Below are 23,805 nucleotides of genomic sequence, written 5' to 3'. Positions count from 1 at the left end.
CCCGTACCTAGTATCTGGCCTCTAACTCACAGAGATCCTCCTGCCTCTACCTCCCAAGTGCTGGGATTAAGGGTGTGCACCACCACTACCACCGCTGCCACCACCTGGCTCACCACCCTGATATTTTAGAAATGACCTCTCAACTACTTGGAAATCTTACACCAGCCCCTATACATTTGGCATGGTCTCTCTATACACACTTCTCAGAACCCACAGATCCGGTTTGTCACATCAATCCTGCAATCCTGATGCTTATGTGGGTCAACTCAGCAGGCACAAAAACAACCAAGGCACACATGAACATTACTGAGTTTGCAGAAGGCTGCAGCCACCATCAAGGGTGGGGATCTAGGACTTAGTTCCCAAGTGAGGTCAAGAGTGGTCGTGCATGTCAGAAAGTAACACTTAACACTCTCCATGGTGCTGGGTGGAAGGTTCATAAACAAGGCAGCGAGCAACCCAGTGAACTATGCCTCCCAAGCATACGCTACCTCAATAGTTCTAAAGTGTGTGCAGAGAACACCTAGGTATCTGCAAGGTCAAAAACACTTCCAAACAACACGAAGATGTTACATTTTCAGGAATATATTTGAAAGTCTCCAGAAGCGACACCACATGTCATACTGCAACAGACTGAATGCAGAAGCAGATGTAAGAATCCACCTGTCAGCCGGCGGTGGTGGCGCGCTCCTTTAATACCATCACTCTGGAGGCAGAGGCAGGTGGATCTATGAGTTCGAAGTCAGCCTGGTCTACAAAGCAAGCGAGTTCTAGGACTGTTACACAAAGAAACCCTGTCTTGGGGGAAAAATGCACCTTCTTCTTCTAAGCAGAGATTTGCAGAAATGTAAAACAATGCCACTCTTAATAACTTTGTTTTGTAAAATGTAAGATTTTTGAAAATGTTATGATAAATATAATTGGTCTATTCTGAATTATTAAGCATATTGTCTGTCTATAAGTTTTACTTATACACGGCAAATATCAATAGGTACAACCCACATAACAAAGGTTCCTTAAGCACGCAAACGGTCCTAAGTCCAAAAGTTCAGCAACTTCTTAGAGGCTGGGTTTCTCAATCAGTCACCATGGGCTCTGAGCCCAACCGTTCCACTGAGGGGGTCTCTCGCCCTCATCCCACTTCCCATCGGCCCTAGTGGAGACTCCCTAATCTGCCTGCCACAGTCGCAGCCTGCTCTATCCCGTAGGCCAGGCCTGGCCTCACAGGCAAGGCGAGAACTCCCGGGGCGCCGAGAAGAGCCACTCCCAGTCCAAAGCGTCGCAGGCTGAGGAGCGGGCGGAGAGGTCACCCCAGGAGCGAGCTCCGCGGCCTCCCCCAGCTCGTCCCGTGTCCCCGCGGTCTGTAGCGTGTAAAGGCCTGCACGGACGCCCCGGAGGCGCATGGTACTCACCGCTCACTATGGGGCTCCACGAGCACACAGTCGGGTGCTACCAAGGACCCTGGCCGAACTCCGCGATCCTCCCGATGAGCGGTCCTCCCGACACTCCTAAAGCAAGGCGGGACGGTGAGTGAGCGGGCCGGAACCAGCTGCAGCAGGAGAGGGGCGGGGTCTGAGCCTCACTATGCCCAGAGGGGCGGAGCCTGAACACCTCCTCCATTCAGAAGCGGCGGGCCATCGTCGAGGGGCGGAGCCTGGACCCCCCACCCTTCGGAACTTTCAAGCCAAGGCAGAGGGGCGGAGTCGAGGACCTATCCCGCCCCAAGGGCCTGAACTTGATGCTGCGGCCAAGGGGCAGAGCCTGGGACGCCTCCTCTTTTCTTTCCAGAACCTGAAGGCAGGCCATGATCGAGGGGCAGGGCCTGGGATCTACCCCGCCCCGAGGGCGGGCCCTGGAGGCTGAGGCTGAATAGCGGAGCCTGGGCTCTCCAGGCCCAGTTCTTAGATCGGGAGAATCTGGGCCCCAAGCTGGGGCAGAGCCTAGGATCTGCTTTGTCGGTACAGCCCTGGCGGGAGTGCCGGAAGCTGAAGGCCTAGGAGCTTTGGCCCTAGATCCCCCTCGGCTCCGCCCCATAGGCGGGAGAAACTAGACTTGGGCTGCGACCAGCATTGCTAGTGGCTCAGTCCCAGGAAGTGGATAGCTGACTTGTAGGCTTTCCCTTGCATCGGGGAAGGCTGACTGTCTGTCATGTGGCGCAGAGTGTGATGTGTAACTGCCTGACTGGTGCAGGGAGTCCGAAGAAGACAGGCATCCTTTCCCCGCCTTTCTTTAAAAAGCTTGACGGTAGGTACAGGCTTCTTTTTCTGAGTGCCTCAGTACACTACGCAATCAACCATCTCCGTGCCTCCAGGTCTGTCCCTCCACCTTGTCCTTTTCTTCTTGTTCCCACCCCAATTATTGTTTTGTTTAGGGTCCTTCGTGGGGTTTTAGTTGTTTAGGGGTTTGGTATAGTTTTGAGAAAGAATCCCGTGGGGCCTGGGCAGGTTTAGAGCTCACTGTTCGGTGGAACTCAGTCTGACTTTGAACTCCCTGCACCCACCTTTCAAGTGCTGGGATTCAGGTGTTCCCCACCATGCCCAGCCTTTTTAAAAAAGTCAGTTTCCCTGTTTTTACTTGGACAAGGCATGAGAAGTGGACATCAGGAATATTCTCTAGAAATAGACTCTCACCATTTCTATGGCTTACCTAGGCAAAAATTTCTATGTATAAAACTTTTTTTTTAACCTATAGCGACCCTTTATAATACATGTCCACTGATCTAGTCCGAGCAACGAGGCTGGGTGGGCCTTCCGTATGTACTTTACATGCAGTTTAGCCTCTCAGGTCAATGTGAATTCAAAGACATGATTAGCTCTAGATGAAAGGTGGTAAGGTTTTCTTGTCCAAATTTGGAAAAATCAATGTAGATTTCTACTCATAGGCTAGGCTGCAGTTCCAAGCTGTCAAATCCTGAGGCTTATTATTGCTCCAGGTACTCAAGGAAGAGGCCTATTGCTCAGGATTTAGAGTGCCTAGCATGCAGCAGGTAGAGTTACCACTCTTGAACCTACGTGTAAGGACCCTTGCTGTCCAAGAGATCAAGCTCTTGGTCTCTTGTATGCACTCCCTACATTCTGTTCTCCAGAGTCCCTCCCTGTCCTGGAAATCCTTTAGCTGCTCTCTGGGGTTACAGCTCGGAGCTCTTGGAGGGCTCTGGAACTCCTAGCTGCCTTCTGTGTTAGTGCTCTGAGCTTTGGCGGCTGAGTCCCTTGGCTCATGGTGACTCTCTGGAACTCTTCAGCTACCTCCTCTCAGCCAATGCCAATGCTGCTGCCATCGCTATCAGATATGGACATCTCAAAGTCTTATCTTCCCTCAGTACAACCTGCCTAGCTTGATAAAGACCGTAGGTAGGCAAAGAGATTATTTATGGGGTGCTGTTACTGTGCCTAGTATGGAAATCCCAGGAGGCAGGACACCGGAAAGAATCCTTTCAGATTAATGAGACAGTTAGGGGAAACAGCCTGCTTACATAACCAGAAGACCGGCATGGCCTGCTTGCAAATGGATTGTAATCCCACCAGTTACAGCCCTGCCTGTGCATAGCTCTACCAACCCCAAGTGCTGAATAAACAAAATCACAGGCTTCACTTGCAAACCAATCACAAGCCTCACAGTGCACCAATCACAGTGTTTTGTTTTGTTTTGTTTTTTTCCAGAGTCAGTAGAGAGTTACTCCCGTCTCTAGTATGGAGAAAGAACAGCTTCCCAATGAGCAGGATCACAGCGTTTACTGGCTTTGTCTTGCAGAGAGCAGTCTTCCAAAGCCGGTGCAGTTCGCTGAAGAGGCCATGGCTGGAGCAGGGGCTCCCAGAGCAGAAGTTTTAGCTTAAGCCAGTCAGTGGTTGCAGTGCTCTTCGATGCTGGGAATAGCTGCCTGTTGAGTAGCAGTGTCCTCCCAACCTCGCATTTTGGGGTAACTTCTTAACGTATGAGCTAGAAAAAGGAAGGTGAAACAGCAGGATATTTTAAGACAGGCTATTTCTCCACCCTGCAGGGACAGGAAGTACTCAAAATAACTTCAGGAAGTCTCTGAAACCGACCAGATTCTCTCTCTCTCTCTCTCTCTCTCTCTCTCTCTCTCTCTCTCTCTCTCTCTCTCTCTCTCTCTCTCTCTCACACACACACACACACACACACACACACACCAAACATACAGAAGCAGTAAAAACTGTTCAGAGTCACTCTCAGACAAGCCAAGCTGCCTGGAAGAAGCAAAGCTAAGCTGAACTGCCTAGAAGAAACAGACCAGCAGAGCTGCCGGGAGGAGATTCAGACCAACTGTGCCACCTAGACACGCCACTTTCCAAACCACTGAATTGCTTGTACACTGTGCATTGTGTTTCAGGTCTCTAGCTTTTATGAGTTGTCATCTGTGTTAGGGTGGGATTTGGTGATGCAACTGTCTTTGAGTCCTTTCTGCTCCTATAAGTGACCCCTCACACATATTTCTGTAAGTAACACAAATAAAACTCATGGGTTCACCAAGTTGGACTTTGACAGTATCTGTACTTTGTTCTCTCATCAATTTCCTGTCCTGAGTGAGTAGCCATTTGGTCACATCTCCTGAGGAATCGTGGCTCAGCATTTTCCCATGGCATCTGTTGTGCATTTAAAGCAGCCACAGTGCCCTGATGATAGTCTTGCCAGCTGCTAAGATGAGCTGCTTAGTAGATAGATCCCCACCCAAGGCAGCTGGATACAAGGAACATGTTTGACAGCTGTAAATTTAAAGACCAAACCTGTCTGGCCCCCAACAGCTTAATTTATTAGGAGGGACAGTAAGCATTTGAAATGTGCTTGCAATCAAGTCATAGTGTTTGTCTTTAACCATGCTTAGTCTCTAGCCTGAAGTCCATGGGGAAGAGCTGGTTTTTCTCATCTGTCTGGCCAGTCTACATAATAATTGAAAGGGACTCCTGCACAGTGGGAGCTCCCTTCTAGACCCTGGATTAGGCACAAACCATACCCAAACACTTGTTCTCACAGAGAGATCTTTTATTAAGCAAGGAAGAAAAGTTAAAGTGGTTGCTTTTTGAGTCTGGCAGAAAAACAGCAGAAAATGACCTTGTAAGTGTAATTTATAAGAGTAGAAAAAAAGAGGGGAGGTCTGTGTTAGAATGGACCAGGATGCAGTGGTAGAGGAGATAGGGGATGAGGGAGAAGGGGAAAAGGAAAGAGGAAAGGGGGAGGGGTGTTTGTCCTGGAGAGACAAAGGACCACCTCTGGATAGAGAGGAGACAGATGTGGTGCCTCTGGATAGAGAAGAGACAGATGTGGCACATGGGTAAATGGCAGTTTATAAAGGTAAAGGGGGAAACCCCTGTGTTAGGATGAGGTGGTAGCTGGAGTTTTCTCCAGTCCTGTCCAGCCCCACGGACCCTACAACTGCTTATAAAATAATCACTTAGGAGCTCATATTAAATTGCTCGGCTATTAGCTCAGGCCTACTACTGTCTAGCTCTTACACTTAAACTCAGCCCATTTCTATTAATCTATACCTTGCCATGTGGCTCGTGGCTTACCAATAACTTACATCTTGCTACTCATGGTGGCAGCTGGCAGCATCTTCTGACTCAGCCTTCTTCCACCCAGCATTCTCCTCTCATCTTGTCCCTCCTACACTATCCTTCCTGCCTGGCTACTGGCCAATCAGCATTTTATTTATCAATCAACCATAGCAACATATATTCACAGCATACAGGACATCCCACAGCATGAGGTGTTTAATTTTAATTGGGTATGTTAATTAGGTGAGCCAAAGGGGGCTTCTGATTGCTGGACCCCATGATAGCTGGACCTTGGTAGTCAGCCTCAGGTGGAGGAAGTGGCCAAATAAGGGAATAGACCTTGGTGGCTAGCTTTAGGAATGTAATCTAACAGTTTTTAGCAAAGCAGAAGGAATTGGGGAGAAGGGCAAGGCCTGCCAGAGCCACATGCTCAAGTGGGCTGGTGTCCCTTCAGTAACACTGTTTCCAATGGAATAGAGCCCTGTGGTTGAATCTTTATGTGTCATTCAATTCTTCTAACCATCAATGAAGAGTTGGCAGGTATGAAATATGCCACAGTGGATTCAGTCCTCAGTATATCTGACTTTCATGCTTCAATATATGCCTCTCCCATCATGATAACCAGTTACCCCATACTGTTTTTAATTTTGAAGGGGAGATATAATTTATTGTATTCCAACAGAAGAGGACACTTTCCACCCACTTCCCAAACTCTTGAGTGCCCACCATATTAGATGCTCATCATGAACCCTGAAAGAAAATGTTAGCGTCCTCCTGGGAGTTAAGACAACAGTGTGTGGAATGCTGGGAGTAGGGTGAGGACAAGTCCAGCTGACTTGTCTTGAGGCAGCCCTATCTTGAGGTTCAGTAACAAGATGGACATAACTGATTACCAGTGAAGAAAATAATCACAGATATGAAGAGAAAGGAGACAAATAAATATGCCTGGCAAAGCCTGAGAGGAAATCGTTCCCATACCCTTCTACTTGGCTGCTCTTTGACATGCCATCAATGACATGGTGTTTGGGAACAGAGTGGCTTCTCTTCCATTGCCATCCTTGTAGCTACTCTGTGGTATTTGACTGGGGTGATTAATCTTAGAAATTTTAATTTCCTATAGGCTTTTCCAACTCTGTGCTTTCATGATCCACATCTTCATTTTGGGATCCTTTGTTTTTGAGGCTCATTCACTGTTCTCTTCTTCGCCTTGGGTCACATGTTACTGTGTAAGCTGGTAAGTTTTCCTTTGTTACTATGCAAGCTCCCTGCCACCTCCAGCTGGAGTCTGCTATGTCTCCACCATATTAAATGTATTATTGGAAATAAATTTCAACCCCCATACTCCTCATACAGGCTAGAATCCCTACTCACTTACGTTACTCAACCTTCAGATCTCCACACTCTTTATTTCTAATCATGCGTAGCATCATCACCTGGATGTCCCAAAGGCACACCTGTCATTCATTATATCTCAAATGGGAGTTTAGTGTCCTCTCTACTCTCTGTTTATCCAGCCAGTTTCTATGTCATCCTGGATCTTATATATTGAATTTAAACTTCATGGTTGGTTGAGAAAGCTGAACATTCATGGGCTTGAGAACCTTGTGACCATTATTACATAGAGTCTGCCTACTAAATATTTCTGTCATGGTGCAAAAAGTTCTAGTACCATAGAAGAATGTGATGTTTTATGACTTTTCGAGATGAAACTACTCAAGTGTGGTGAGTGCTCAGTTCTGCTTTATTGGCCAGCAGTAGAAGGGCCTTAAGAGGTTACCATATTTGATCTAGAAACCAGAACCTTCTATATGAGAAGAGTAATAAAGATTTTTTGTTGGTGTCTTAGTTTGGTTTTTGTTGCTGGGGGAAACACTGGCCAAAAGCAAGTTGCGCAGGCTAGAGTCTATTTCATCTTATACTTACAGGTAGAAGTCCATCACTGAGGTGACAGGCAGGAATCTGAAGGTAGGAACTGAAGCAGAAGCTATGAAGAAATGCTGTTTATTGACTTGCTCCACATGGCTTGCTCAACTTGCTTTTTTTTTTTATACAACTCAGGACCACCTGCCTAGGGCAGCTACAGTGGGCTGCTCCCTACAACCATATTGATCATTAATCAAGAAAATGCTCCCACAGCCTCGTCTAAAGACCAGTGTGATGGAGGTTTTTTCTCTCTTGAGATTCCCTCTTCCCAGATGAACCTCGCTTGTGTCCAGTTAACAAAAAACTAACTAGAACAGTTGGAGGCCTGTGAAGCTAGGAGGATTGCCTCTTTCTGTTCCACACTGATGTTGTAGAATATTAATTTGCAATGTGTTAAATTTGTTTATGCTATGGAACATTTGTTTAATGATGCAAGGATGTGTTGTATACTTGTATGTTTCATTTGTTTAACTCTGTGAAGCTGTGTTACTTTGCCTGTCTAAAACACCTGGTTGGTCTAATAAAGAGCTGAATGGCCAGTAGCAAGGCAGGAGAAAGGACAGGCAGGGCTGTCAGGCAGAGAGAATAAATAGGAGGAGAAATCTGGGGGAAGAGAAGATCTAGGAACAAGAAAAAGAGGAGGAATCGAGGGGCCAGCCACCTAGCCACCCAGCCAGCCACTGAGTTAGAATGAAAGTAAGATATTCAGAAGTAAGAAAAGGAAAAAAAAAAACCAAAACAAAAGGTAGACAGGATAATTTAAGAGAAGCTGACTAGAAATAAGCCAATCTAAGGCCAGACATTTATAGGAAAGAATAAGCCTCTGTGTGTATTTATTTGGGAGTTGGGTGTTGGGGCCCCCAAAAGGGCCAAAAGAGTAAAAAACAAACAACTATACACTGACTTCATTGCAGTGATGTGTGGCTTGGGGACACATTCTGAAAAATGCATCAAGATATCTTGAACGTAGGTGCTAGAATGGTATGCAGCCATAGTTATATGGCAGCCTCTGGAGGATTAAAACATCACAAGGTGCATTACTGGTCATGTATAACCTGGACTTACTCACTTTGCCGAAGGAGCCTAAGAACTCTATCTAACTGACTTTGTATCATGCTTTGTCGTTTATAGTGTACTTTCCCGCCCTTTCGTAGGAAAGAAGGGACATCAGAGAAAGACAGTATACACTACTTCGCAAGCCTCAGAGTGCCCTGAAAACATATACGCTACACTCATAAAGAGGCTGAGTTAGAAGTTCACACTAAAAATATAGTTTCCCAGGTACCCTGTCCTAATGCGTCTGACTCATTACCTTGGGGGGTGGAATCTGTACTCAGATTCTGAGGAAGCTAAAATTTTGCCACACACAATTCTATTCTAGCATACATCTCTATAGACTGGCACCGGGGTCCGGCTACCTGGGAAGATATACTCCACAAGGGTAGGGAAGCATGCCAGTTTGGTCTTGTTCCTGGAGCAAGGAGCCTGACCTGTCACGAGGCAGCATGGGTCTGCTGACTCTGGCCTGCTGTCACCAGCTCTCCAGGGCTTGCTCTTTGGCTCCTGCTGGCCTCTACATTGTTCAAGTTTCTCTTGCATAACACAGAGGAATGAAATGTGTTTGCCAATGAATAAAGTATAAAGTCGTCCTCCTGAATTCCTTATTTGAGGAGACTTATGTAGCTGTACAATTTCTCTCCAGCTCCCGCCAAACCCCTCCAGTCCCGGAGCCTACTTATAAAATAAACACACAGACTCTTATATTATTTAAACTGCTCGGCCATTAGCTCAGGCCTACCATTGTCTAGCTCTGACTCTTACACTAAGCCCATTTCTGTTAATCTATATGCTGCCATGTGTTCCGTGGCTTTACCTGTTGCCTCTACATGATGCTCCCTGGACAGCAGGCCAGCGTCTCCTCCATTTCCCAGGTACTCTGTCCTAATGCGTCTGACTCATTACCTTGGGGGTGGAATCTGTACTCAGATTCTGAGGAAGCTAAAATTTTGCCACACACAATTCTATTCTAGCATACATCTCTATAGATTGGCACCAGGGTCTGGCTACCTGGGAAGATATACTCCACAAGGGCAGGGAAGCATGCCTCCTCCCCTCTGCCTTCCTCTCCTTTTGCTCTCTCCTCTCTGCTAGTTGGGGGGTGGAAGAAAATATTAAACTCAGTATTCTCCTTAAGAAAAGAAAAAGTGTCTAAAAAAAAGAGAAAAGAAGAAATGGAATGGATAGGTATAAGGTATTATGGTAGATTATTGTATATTCTAGTAAACAAATTTAGTAAAATGGCAGCCTTAGATAATTTGCACTGTTATGGATTCTTATATGTTGATACAAATGTAAACTATTTTTATACTCCTGTTTAAGATAATTTGTATATTGATACAAATACAGAACTATATTTGTTATAATGTACATATATTTCTACTCTTATTTGAAATATTTGTATATTGATACAAATGTAAATTTATATCTGTCATACTGTATGTATGTTCTACTTCTGTTTAGTATATTCTGTCTACTGATATATATTTAAGATTATTGTCATTTTGCATATCACACTATATATACCTACCTCTGTTATAAATATTTTGTGTATTTTCACAATTTTGAAGTCATTGTTCTTTACCATAATTTGCTTATAGACTGTTTACCTTGTTTACATGAAGCATTAGTCCTTAGGTTATTTCGGTAGATAAGACATAGATTTATAGTCACCTATGCTTGTCATCTCTATAGTTACGTTAGTTAGGTTATCCAGATTTATAGATACATAGGTTGGATGGACAGGTAATCTTCAAACACTTCATGGACCTAGAGAATATGGCATTTAAGTAACTTAGAATTCTGTTGACATGAAACACAATTGCTCCTGGAAGCACCAATTTGATCCCAAGAGAACATTGGGCTTCTAAGACATTTCCATTTAGAAGTTTGTCTTCTTCTTGGCACAAAATGGCCTACTGGGCAAAAAACTGCCCTTGCCTTGACTGCTGACAGTATGAATGCTGTCCTTTCTGGACAAGCAGGACACAAGGAAAGCGACCACTGTACTCTGCCAAGACAGGGTAAGATGGTCTTTCAGAATTCCTGCTTCTAAAAATGGTCTGTCAGATACTCTAGGCCTCTAGCCAATTTGAATGCACCAACAATGCTGAGAAACATTAGGTGACTGTCCAGGCTGTCTTGGTCTACTCTTACAAGATTCCTGAAAGTTGCTTGCATCCATCTACCATTTCTCAGGTACCATTATATTCCTTCTCAGGTCTTTGATGGGATTGAAGATTAGCAGTTATAGTTACAACTTAATATATATATTATATATATATATAATATCTTAGATAGAACATATTAAGTATTAGATTCAGGTTCTTTAGGATAGGACACCTTTTGGAATAATCTTTGTAACATGCCATTTACCTATGCTCCAGACTTCTCTGGATTTTAGTATGTGTTTCTTGCTTGATATTGTTCGCATTGGTTGTAGTTCCATCTTATCTAGGTCATTATCCCTCATTACTCCTGGACAATATTTGATAACCATTCCTTTGTATATAGTCTTGTATTAGGTTAGAACCTTCTTATTTAGACAAAGGGAGGAGATGTAGTAGGTAGCTTTGATCTGGAAGTTCCAACCCCCATTGAGGCTTCGGTAACTGTCATGCCTACAAGGCAGGGCCAAGAGAGGACCCTGAAGACCCAAGATCCAGATGCACCGCCTCGCTTGGTTCCTGGACCCTGGATGCTGGAGGTAGACCAAGCAGAGTTCTCCAGAGAACACCGCCGGACTGCGCTACGTCTTCACCAGACCCTGCCACCTACCTATCCCTTCATTTGTAAGTTACACCACTAAATAAACCTCCTTTTTAACTACGTGGAGTGGCCTTAATAATTTCACCAATAGACTTAAATATCTAACTTTTTTCATTATATGTATGTCTTTTTCCATGCCAGAAAAAATTGAAATCAATATTTGTTTATTCTTCTAAAACCCAAAAAGCTATAGTCATAAGGAAAGGCAGGGCTCAGTATCATCTTTGCACCATATAAAATTCAACCCTGTCCCCCATCTGCCATGTACTTAATTTCCTGTTCTTTCATACTGCATAAGTACCTCAAGAAGCCTTCCCAGAACCCCCAGTCAGCCACTGATAATAAAGCAGAATTTCCCTCAATATAGAAAAAAATTCTTATTAAATGCCCATCCAAACAATTGTTTGTGCTTTGTAAGTTACCAGTACTGTTTCACAAGGAAAACTGAGGTTCAGAGTGGCCATGTTAGTTTCTTCAGGTCCCCAAATTCCTAATGGTGATCTTGGTTTGTGTGAAGACTCAGCTAACTACAGAACTCATGCTTTCAACATTTATGAAACAAAATAGTCAGATGCGCTGACATTATGAAGTATCACTACTGTTACTTACAGAAAGAGGCAGGAATTTGATATTCTGGAATGAACTGCAGTCCCCATGTGGCCTACAATACCTTATGAAGCCGTTTTCAGGTCTGTTCTCTCTGATTGTCATACAGCGCTCCTAGCCATAGTCCTGTCATTTAGAAGCACCAGGGTAAATAGTCCTCCTGGGTGGTGGGGTGTTGGAAACAAAGGGCAGCTCCCCTGTGAATCTCAGGATTGTTATACAATTACTAAATGTCCAGTGTCCTTCATGGATATTAATTTTCTAGATTCCTTTTAAATGCAATGCCTTTTTCTTTTTTTTCAAGTGAATAGGAAAATGTCAGGATTGATCTACCAAATCTACACAGGCGCTGAAATACAATGCCATGACCCAAGGCAGCTGCTGCTGATTTATGTTTCCAATTAAATGATTTGATAGCATTGACAAATGAAAAGAGAAAAACCAGCAAATTTGTTGCTTACTTGGCTCCTTTCTATTTCCAGTTCATGAAAATGGCTTCCACATGTAGGTTTAAGTGCTGGGAAAAATTAGTTGGGGACTGGTAGTGTAGTTCAGTTAGCAGGGTGATTTTTAATGTGGAAGAGCCTCTGTCATCACTTTCCCCTCATTCTTGGTGACCAGCAGCAACAAACGACAATTCAGAATAAAACATCTTGTCTATTCCAAATTCATCCACGGAAGTACCAAGATTAAGTGAACAGGAGAGCGGTCGTCTGCTGCCCTCTGTTGACGGAATGTGAACATGTAACCACATTGTCATGGGGAAAAGCTGAGTGTGGTTTTAGCATCAAGAGAGTAACAGTTAAACAAAACATTAATGGGAGTTGGAGGGATGCTTAAGAGTGTGTACTGCTTTTGCAGAGGACCTGAATCCAGTTCCTAGCACCCACATCAAGTAGCTCACAAACCCCTGTAACTCCAGCTCTTGGGAGGATCCAACATCTTTGGCCTCCATGGAGTACTGCACTCAAGCACACACACACACACACACACACACACACACACACACACTAAAATAAAATAAATCTTTTTTTAAAGAATAAATATTAACAGATTAATGAACTTTCTGTCCCTTAAGTCTGTGTTCATTGACTGTCCCAAAGGTCAGAGTAGAGATAAAAACATTTGGTCAGCAAATAGACTTTGTTAAGAGCTTGGTATTATGTGTCCCAGAATGATTATGATTATATTAATTAGTACTTTGGGGTGCCTGTGGGATTTATTGCTGTTATTATCTTCCCAGAGCCCTTTGTTTATCATTTTAATGTTTACCCAAGGTTGGAGAGTGTTCATCTTTGGCATATCAAAATCTACTGTTGATTGTGACTTTTGCTTTTTCCTGGTGATATCCGGTTCATAAAACACTAGCCACTTTACTCCTGCTTTCACTCCTATGCCATTATTGTCTTGTATTTTATGTTCTTAGATGCTGCTAACTCTTCAAGGCATTATTATTGTTCCATGTGGTTAGTATTTATTTGGACTTACACATACACTTTCTGGCTTTGTTGTTCTTCATTCATGCCCAGCTTTCTTCAGAGGTTCTGGGCTCCTCCTATTCAGTTAATCACATTTCTGAATATTTTCTCTAATATCTGTTTACTGCTGACAATCTTCCCACAAGATTCCTTTGAGGGGAAATGTCCTTCTGACTTGCTTCCTCTGCTCATCTTTGTTCTCCCTCTGCCCCTTCCTTTTTTTCTGTTCACAGGCTTTAGCCCAGGCTGGCCTTGTGCTCAACATGTAGCTGAGGATGACTTTGAACTTCCAGCCCTGTATCTACTTCCCGAGTGCTGGAATCACAGGCGTGCACCACCATGCCCAATATACGTGATGCTGGGATTCAAACCTAGGACTTCATGCATGCTCGGCAAGTGCTCTACGAACTGAACTACAGCTCCAGCCCTCAAATATTTTTTTCCAGCTCTTAAAAATGGCCAGAGCTTTGGCTACCATAGTGTTTGTTGAGAAATCCTCTGTTAGTCTAAATCTCCCTTCTCTGAGGGTTGATTTCTGTGGATATTTTTTAATAATCTGTTGTCTTATTTTTCTGTTTAATTTGATTTTTTCTAAGAATTTATTAATTTTTCTGCTGGATTCCTGTCCTAGTTTGCTTTCTGTGGCTGTGGTTGAGCCCTGACCAAAAGCAGCTTTGGGGAGGAAGGTGTTTACTTGCCTTACACTTCCATAACATAGTCCATTCCTGAGGGAGGCCAGACAGGAGCCTGAAGCAGAAACCAGGGAGAAATACTGTTTACTGACTTGTTTTCTGGCTTGCTCAGCTACCTCTCTTATGCAGCCAAGGCCCAAGTGCCCAGGAATTGCCCTGCCCGTAGTGGTCTGGGCCTTACCACATCAATCAGCAATCATGAAAATGACCCACAGACATGCCCACAGGCCTCTCTGATGGGAGCAGTTTCTCAACTGAGATGACTTTTCCCCAAGTATATCAAGGTTCATGTCAAGTTGACAAAAGCTAACTATGATAATATTCATAAGGTTTGAAAAATCTTCTTCATAGTCAGGCATGGTGGGGCACACCTTTAATCCCAGCACTCAGAAGGTTGAGGCAGGCAGATCTCTGTGATTCGAGGCCAGACTGGTCTGCCAAGGGAGTTTCAGGACAGCTATGGCTACATAGATGAATCCTTGTCTCAAAAAACCCAAAACTAAACCAAAACAAAACAAAAATCTTTATGTGACATGAAGACAGTGGACATCTGGCTGGATACACTGCTTGCTGAGTTCTCAACAATGGCCTGCTTAACATTTCCTAGGTTAAAGGGACAAGACACAATGATTCTTCAAAAGTTAAAAAAATCCTTTCTAGTAGTTTCTTATTATAGCTACAGTGAATTGCCAGGCACCTAGACGTTCAGAACAGTACTAATGTTTGTCTTATGTTTGGTGAGACAGAAATGTGAATGGCTCCAATGGGCTGAAGCCAACTGCTGGCAGAACCGTCTTCCATCTAGAGCGTGCAGGGAGAATCCGTTTCCTTTTCAGCCGCAGGTAACCACACGTGTTCCTGGCCGGGTCCCCTTTCTCCAGCCTCAAAGCCAGCAGTGGCCATCACCACGCCTCTGACCTCCATCTCTACACATGTGCTCTATCTGTGCAGTCTTGGTGCCCTTTCATAGGCTCTCTGGGATTATATTGGACCCACTCCAGGGAGATTATCCTTATTCTTCACACCTCCTGATGTAATTTAGTCACAGCTGCGCGATTCCTTTGGCCATGGTAAGTGTGGTCAGCTTAGTTGTCCCTGCTGTGACACAAACACATTGCATGTGCTGTGCTTCTTTAGATCCCTCCACTTCACCATGGGCAAAGGCAGCCAGTGCTCTAGGGTGCCCATGCTGCTTTTTTTTTTTTTTTAATCTTGCATGTAGAGACTCCCATGACTCAGGCATCTTGCATCTTCTTCAAGATCCATGAAATAATAACAGGTTTAATCAACTGCAAGTGAATAAAATACCAAACCTGGTATTGGTGGGCATCTGGATTTTCTTTCTTCCTTCATCAATGCTTGAATACCTGTCTTTATTAACTACTTGGTTCCCTTTCAGTCTAATTCTTCTAGTAAAGAGAAAATAAACATTTTACTTTTGTCATCAATCATATTTACTTAATTACTGCTAGTTTTCAGAATAATAAGCCGCATCCCTGTGAGTTTTGGAAAAGACCAATGTGTTGTTCTTAGCATGATGAACTCATGAATCTAGACATGTTGGTTTCAAATATCTACACCATTATTTTGATTGAGGCTTCAATTCATCTAGTTTTACACTGTGGGACTGTCTTCAGGTTGGCTCCTGAGTCCTTTTGATAACTTCCTTTACTCACTCATTTTGTTTGATGTATTCTCCAGACCTAGAACCTGTCAATTCTCCATGAAGCCCCATTTCCCCTTAGTAGGACATGGTCTTTAGAGACAGTAAGTAGCCTGAGCACTGTGGAATTCACTGCTCTCAGGCTGATCTCTATAGGAACAATACCTTAAACTTTTGTTTGTTTTCAACATAAAAAGTGCAGAAGCTTTGTTTTTTATCTCTGTAAAATTTTACAAACTGAAGGTTGGAGAGATGATTCAGTGGCTGGGAGCACTTGCTCCTCTTGCAGAGAGTCTGAGTTTGGTTCCCGGTACCCATGTTGGGTGGTTCATGACTAGCTGATAAACTGTAACCTTGAACTGTGGGAAAACCAAACCTTTCCACCTTAAATTGCTTTCATTGAGGTTTAAAAAAAAAATTACAGGAGGAAAATTAACTCATACACTATCTTGTCTTCAATTTGATATCCTTTTAGAAAATATATATTTTCTTATTTTTAGTTGAGGAAATCAATGCATTTTGCCAGACTTTTCCCTAAGAATCAAAACATAAATAAAAAAAAAACATTTCTTAGGCCTCACAGTAGTTCATATGTATCAAATCTCAAAGAATATTTTCTGCTGAGGAAAATTATTCAGACACATACTTTACATTTTAGATATATTACCCATTGGGTTTTGCCATGTTTGATGGAAATCTGTAAGGACTAGGTTACATATAAATAGCAGTGTTATTAACAATCACAAAATTAATGAGACCAATAATGAGCTCAAATGTGTAAAATGCCAGAGTTAGCATAAGCACCATGATGCCTCTGTGCATGGCATTTTTATTTTGCCACAGGGAAAAGTTCTGTGAGCTAATTCCCCAAGTGGAGCCAATACATTATTACTGCAATTAAACTGCTCATTATCTTAGTTGTTTTTGCAACTTTTAGAAAGAGCAAAAATGAAGTACTCTTGAAGGAGACATTTGTTGTTACGTAGTAAGTAAAAGTAGGTTTGAACAGAGGTAAAATTAGGAGCAATTCTGCATAGCACTCTGTCAATTGCAAGGGTAAAACACATTTACTGAAAAATACTTTGAACAACCCCCCACACACACACAGTGTTCAAAACTACACACAATCCTATATTCCATCAATGACTTATGACTGCCAAAAAGTGGTTCAACCTGTTTCTGTAAGCGAGGAGCATGTAATAGATAGTTTTAAACAAACATAATGTCTTAGTCAGTGTTCTATTACTGTGAAAAGACGCCATGACTGAGGTAACTCTTATGAAAGAAAGCATTTAATTGGGGGATTGCTTAGAGTTTCAGAGGTTTAGCTCATTATTATCATGGTGGAAAGCATGGTGGCGTGTAGGCAGGTGCTAGAGCAGTACGTGGGAGCAGCATGGTGATCTGTAGGCAGAGAGAGAGAAGCCTGGGTCTGGCATGGGCTTTTGAAACTTCTAAGTTCACCCCCAGTAATACACTTCCTCCAATAAGGCCACACCTCCAATCCTTCCCAAATAGTGCCACTCCCTAATGACTAAACATTCAACTATGTGAACCTATGGGGGTCATTCTTATTTAAACCACCACACATAGCATCAGAAACTTTGGGTGATGGAAAGCTAATTGAAAACACAATTTTTGCATTGTTATGGTATGGGGCACATAATAGGATACTACCCAACAACGAAAAGGAACAAATTGTCAATACATGCATCAACATGAATAAGTTACCACATAATTATTCAGTAAAAAAGTTCCATACAAGTACATTCTGTGTGATTCTTTTATATAAAATTTTAGGAAATACAAATTAATCTGTAGTAACAGCACCAATGGGTTGATCTGGAGTATTTGGGGGACCACAACACAACAGAAGAAGGAATTTCAAAGAGTCATGAAAATGTTTTTGGAGGTGAGTGATACATCTATCGTTTTGATTATGCACTTTCATAAAACTGTGTAGGTGCTTGTTTTAGTCAGGTTTCTTTGTAGTTTGGCAAAACACCAACCAAAATGAACTTAGGAGAAGAAATGGTTTATTAGCTTCCAACTCTCAGGTTAGAGGTCATGACTGAAGGAAGCCAGAGCAGGAATTCAAGGCAGGAACCTGTAGGCATGAACTGAAGCAGAGACTGTGAAGGGATGCTGATTATTGACTTGCTCAAGGCTTCCTTAGTTTGTTCTCTTATGTAATCCAGGACCACCTGTGTAGGGATGGCACTACACTCAGTGGCTGGACCATCCCACATCAGTCATTAATCAAGAAAATTTGCCTATACATCAGTCTGTCATTGGAGACAATTCCTCAATTGATGTTCCTTCTTCCCAGATGACTTGAGATTGTGTTAAGCTGACAAAAAACAAACCAGCACAATTGACTCCTTGTCAACTTGATACACAAATACTTGACTATTAAAACCATAATTTTCCTTGTCTATCTGTAAGATCAAATTATTAAACACAATATAGCTTTAAACGTCTTATAGTCTTTAAAATGTTCAGACACCTTAAAAGTTCAAAGTCCCTCAACTGCAAGCCTCTGTAAAATACAAAAATTAGTTATATTCTCTTTCCAAGAGGGGAGAACAAGGGAACAGTTACAATCAAATCAAAGCAAAACCAAATATCCAACAGTATAGATAGTCCAGTGTCTGACTATCACTGGGATTCACTCACAGTCTCTTGAGCACCTGAGGGCTTGAGTAGCTCCACTTCTCTGGCTCTGCCATCCACAACATCCACAGCTTGTCCTGTAGGCTCAGGGTGGCTCCATCCACACCTACTACTGCCCTTGGTGGCATCTTCAGTATTCAGGATTCTCCCCTGAAACTGAGGCTTCACCTGCACCATTGACTTCTCCTGATCTCTCTTGGGAGAGTCCAACTCTGCACACAGAATGTCAAAGTCAGCTCCCATTCATGACCCCTTCACACCTGTAAAACGACTGTGGAGTAGGTTATTTTCCACATTCTGCTGTCAGTTTACTGCAGCCTTAGCTTTCCTTTAGACCACAGTGTTTTGCTTTCTGATTCTGAGCAAATACTTCTAGAAGAGTTCAACTCAATGATGATGAGATCTTATTAATCTCAGCTACTTCTTGAGTTTCAGCTGAGAAGAAATCAGGGATCCTTAATTAAAAATACCATAAACAACTCTGATAGAGTCTTTGAGGCACTCAACTTCTTTCTGAAATTTCACAAACTGGGCCTCTATTGTCTGTAGTTCTTTAAAAATTCTTGCCTTGTGAGCTCCCACTGGATAGCTTATTAAGCACAGCACACTTAACAGTTTTTCCAGCCCCAAATTCCAAATGCTTCACAGTCTTTCCCCAAACAACATGGTCAAGTGTATCACAGCAATGCCCCACATTCCCAGTACCAGCTTCTGTCCTAGTTTGCAGTTATAAGTAATATCCTGTCCTATATTTTGGTTATAAAGGAGAGGAAAGGCTTTATTGGGCTTATAGATTATAGACATCATTGAGGGAAATCAGTGCAGGAACTCAAGGCAGGAACTGAAGCAGAGGCCATAGAAGAATGTTATTTACTGGCTTGCTTTCCCTGGCTTGCTCAGCCTGCTTTCTTATACAACCCAGGACCACCTCTCAAGGGGTGGTGCTTCCCATAATGGACTGAGTCTTGTCACATCAATCATTAATTAAGGAAATACCTCCTCAAACATGCCCACAGACCAATCTGATAGAGGCACTTTCTCAATTGAAGGTCCTTTTTCCCAGGTGACTCTATTTTTGTCCTGTTGACAACCTAACTAGTACTGTTAGTAAAAACAAGCATATAGAGTCTATTACTTTGTTATAATCTCTAAAAAAATTTAAGTTGCTTATTTTAATTTCCATTAAGTTATAATCCTGGCCCTATTGCTGAAGACAACACTTACATATTTTATTGAACAAGGAGAAGTTGACCTGGTGCCTATCTAGAGCCTTCACCCCATGGACTACTAGAGGAAAAAAGCAACTGTACTGGTCGGTTTTGTGAGTCAACTTGACCAAGCTAGAGTCATCAGAGAAAGGACCCTCAGTTGAGGAAATGCCTCCATGAGATCCAGCTGTAAGGCATTTTCTCATTTAGTGATCAATGGAAGAGGGCCCAGCCCATGGTGATCCCTTGGCTGTTGGTCCTGGATTCTATAAGAAAGTGGGGCTGAGCAAACCATGGGAAGGAAGCAAGCCAGTAAGCAGCACCCCTCCATGACCTCTGCATCAGCTCCTGCCTCCAGGATCCTGCCCTATTTGAGTTCCTGTCCTGACCTCCTTTAGTAATGAACAGCAATGCAGAAGTATAAGCAAAATAAACCCTTTCTTCTCCAACTTGCTTTTTGGTTATAGTGTTTCATTGCAGTAATAGAAACCTTAAGTAAGACAGAAGTTGGTACCAGTACTTGGGTATTGTTGTGATAGGCCTGACAAAGTTTTTTTTTTTTTTTTTTTTTTTTTTTTTTTAAAGAAATTTGGACTTTGGTACTTTGGGTTTGGAAAGCAATGGAATGCTTTAAGCACTGCTTAATGGGCCATAATAGTAAAAGCATGGAAGACAGAGGTGCCAAGAGTTGTTTGAACTGTTGGGGGCTCACTCAAGAGGTTTCAGAGGAGAAGAATTTTAGTATGTTGCCTACAGATCATTCTTGTGATATTTTGGTAAAGAAAGTAGTTGCCTTTTGCCCTTGACCAGAGTCTGCATGAGGCTAAAGTGAAGAGTTTTGGATTAATTCCACTGACAGAAGAACTCTCAAAACAGCTTAGTATATACTCTATCGTGTGAGTATTAGTGTGAATATTGAATGAAAATTTATAATGAAAAGTAGCAAGCTGAGCAGGGTAAATTACAAAAAGTAAATTTTGAGGAGAAAAAGAGCACCAGGAAGTGGAATGGAGCTAAATCTTGTGTTCAAGGAGATAAGTTGATTAAGAAATGGAATAAAAGGGGTAGTGACCTCAGGACAAGATCCCACCCAGTTAAGTTTCCAATTTGTGCAAAGAAACTAAAGAAAAGCTTAGAGTCAGGTGTGGTGGGGCACACCTTTAATCCCAGCACTGGAAAGCCAGAGGCTGGCAGATCTCTGAGTCTTAGGCCAGCCTGGTCTACAGAGCAAGTTTCAGGACAGTTAAGCTTAGGTAGTAAAAGACAGAAAGATGGTGAAGATGTAATTGAATGAGGGGGCCATGTCCCAGCCCCAGTAATCAGCAGAACTTAGAGGCTTCAGCCATGTGGTTCCGGCTTTAGAGTTCAGGAAAGAAGGAAGGAGTTATGGAATAAAGCCACTGAGGCCAGGCATGTGTCAGGGATGTCCCTGAATGGAGGCCATTGCTTAAAGCTGTGAAGTTGAAGCCTGGATTGCCTTGGAGAACCCAAGATGTTAGAGATGCCAGGGTTGTGGGATACCTGCTGAGAAGAGCTGCTAACAGGGAGTGGAACCAGACCAAGAGAAAGAAATGTGTTGCACTCAAACCATAATGGAGTTGGAGATCTGAAGAATGTTTTAACATCAGACACAGAGATGCAAAGTTTGGAGTTTGCCCAGCTGGTTTTTGGTCTTACTTTTGTCCAGTATTGCCTCACTATTCTCCCTTCCCTGCATTTTGGAATGGTAATGTATATCCTGTGCCATTATATGTTGGAAATATGTGATCTGCCTTTTGATTTTGATTTTTACAGGGGGATTACAGTTAAGAGATTGCCATGCATCTCTCCAGAGACTTTGGACTTTGAAACAAGTTTGAGACTGTTATAGACTATGGGAACTTTTAAAGTTGTACTGAATGCATTTTTTTCATTATGATATGGCTATAAGCCTTTGGGGGCCAGGGAGTAGAATGTGGTGGTTTGAAAGAAAATGGCCCCCAAAGTGAGTAGCACTATTAGGAGGTGAGGCCTTGTTTGAGGAAGGGTGTACTGTGGGGTCAGGCTTTGAGGTCTCTTTTACTCAAGCTTTCCTCGGTGTGACAGTCAGTTGACTTCCTGTGGCCCGCAAGATGTAGCACTCTCAGCTCCAACATCATATCTGCCTGCATGCTGCTGTGCTCCCCATCATGATGATAATGAGCCACCCGAATTAAATGTTTTCTTTATAAGAGTTGCCATGGTGTCTCTTCACAGTAATAAAAACTCTAAGATGCTGAGTTTTTTTTATTTGTTTGCCTGCTTGTTGAGAGAGAGAGAGAGAGAGAGAGAGAGAGAGAGAGAGAGAGAGAGAGAGAGAGAGAGAGATAAAGGGTATGGAGTTAAGTGGGTGGGAAGGTGGGGAGAATCTGGATATAGTTGAGGAAAACCATAACCAGAATATATTGTATGAACATTTTTTTCAATGGTTAAAAAAGTTATAGTCCTATTTCAGATGACAAGTCCTCAGTGGATTTTTCCTTCATTGTCTTCATAATTTTTCCACTGTGTGCCTTGAGTGGACTTCCTTCCCACTTGCTGTTCATGGGAGTTGACTTCTTGAAGAGCTCATAAGGGCGTACTTGCATACGCTGGTTTCATAGAATTATCGCTAGTACCCAGAAGTTATGGGCTAATTTCTTAGACTGATATTCCCCCACACTGAGCATGCTACACTCTGAGTGCCATCACCTAAGGCACTTCACTCTCTCAGGAGACTGCTGCTAATTTGATTTGGATGCTCAGATGATGCTCAACTCTTCATTTTGGGTTCCTGGAGATCTTCCATTTTCTTTTTACTAGAACTTCTTCAGATTCAAGCTTGAAAGAATCCCGCTCCCATACCCACTGCAATGTGTCTAGGCATTCAGAGTGAGAGAATTCAAAGCTTCTCACTTCACCATTCTGACAGAAGCTCACATTTACACACAGCATTCCTGTTGGCTTCTATTGTCAACAGTCCTTGGAAACTCCTGTTGTCAAGGCTACAATGACTTTACGTTGCCAAGCCAACAGTGGGCTCTCCTGGCCTCTTGACAGCAGGGGCCTCATTTGCCTTCTAATTGCATTCTTCCTTTTACATCAGCGGCACTACCTCTGGATATTCCATTTATTTCATTAGCTGTACTCATCAGTTCCTTTTTCTCTTCTCAGACACTCTAAATGTTGTCTGAATTAAAATGGAGTGATATGTACCAAACGCCAGCAAAATAACACAAATAAAGGCAGAAGGTCATCCCGAGCTGACAACAAGAAATATCAGAAGAGACTACCAGAACCATGACTTTGCACTAGGCTATAGTATTACAGGACAAGTACTCCTATAAGAACATCTGCCCAACAGCTGTCTGTCCCTCCCAGATTGATACCATCTTTGTTATTGATTTTTGTAGTCAAGGATAATTATTACAAAACAATCTAAACAACTCTCTTTGTCTGTCTTAGTTAAGGTTTCTATTGCTATGAAGAGACATCATGACCACAGCAACTCTTGAGCATAGGAGACCTCAAAGCCTACCCTCTACTGTGGCACACACACTTCCTTCAATGAGGTTACACCTCCTGATAATGCCACTCCCTATGAGCTTATTAGGCCAATTACATTCAAATTACCACATTCCATTCCCTGGCTCCCATAAGTTTGTAACAATATCATAATGCAAAAATGCATTTAGTTCAAGTTCAAGAGTCCTCATAGTCTATCACAGTTTCAACAATGTTTGAAAGTCCAAATTTCCAAGTCTTTTCTGAGATTCACACAATTTCTTAACTGTATTCCCCTATAAAATCAAAATAAAAAAGCAGATCACATACTTGCAACCTATAATAGCACAGGATATACATTACCATTCCAAAACAATGGGAAGGGAGCACAGTGGACCAAATACTGGACCAAAGCAAGATTGAAACCAGCTGGGCAAACTCCAAACTCTGCATCTCCATGTCTGATGTTAAAATTCTCTTCAGATCTCCAACTCCTTTCAGCTTTGTTGACTGCAACACACTTCTTTGTCTTTGGCTGTTTCTACTGTTAGCAGTTCTCCTTGGTAGGTATCTCATGGCTCTGGCATCTCTACCATCTTGAGGTCTCCAAGGGAATCCAGGCTTCAACTTCTCAGCTTCAAACAATAGCCTCTCTAGGCCTCCATTCTGGGACACCCCTGACATATGCCCAGTCTCAGTGGCTTTCCTTAGTGGCTCTCTGACTCT

The 23,805-nt window shown here is 42.9% G+C and overlaps 1 protein-coding gene across 1 annotated transcript in view; it reads right to left on the bottom strand.

Moving 5' to 3' along the window:
* Nucleotides 1-1,567, bottom strand: part of Aco1 (aconitase 1) — a 64,239-nt gene extending 62,672 nt beyond the window's left edge. The window contains exon 1 of the mRNA XM_028884068.2: nucleotides 1,413-1,567. The gene's annotated coding sequence lies outside the window, so the exon portion shown is untranslated. The remainder of the gene's footprint in view (nucleotides 1-1,412) is intronic.
* Nucleotides 1,568-23,805: the final 22,238 nt, after the last annotated feature.

This window comes from Peromyscus leucopus, chromosome 2 (assembly GCF_004664715.2).
Source record: "Peromyscus leucopus breed LL Stock chromosome 2, UCI_PerLeu_2.1, whole genome shotgun sequence".
In the NCBI taxonomy this organism is placed as follows: Eukaryota; Metazoa; Chordata; class Mammalia; order Rodentia; family Cricetidae; genus Peromyscus; species Peromyscus leucopus.
This window is presented reverse-complemented; position numbering and strand designations above follow the sequence as displayed.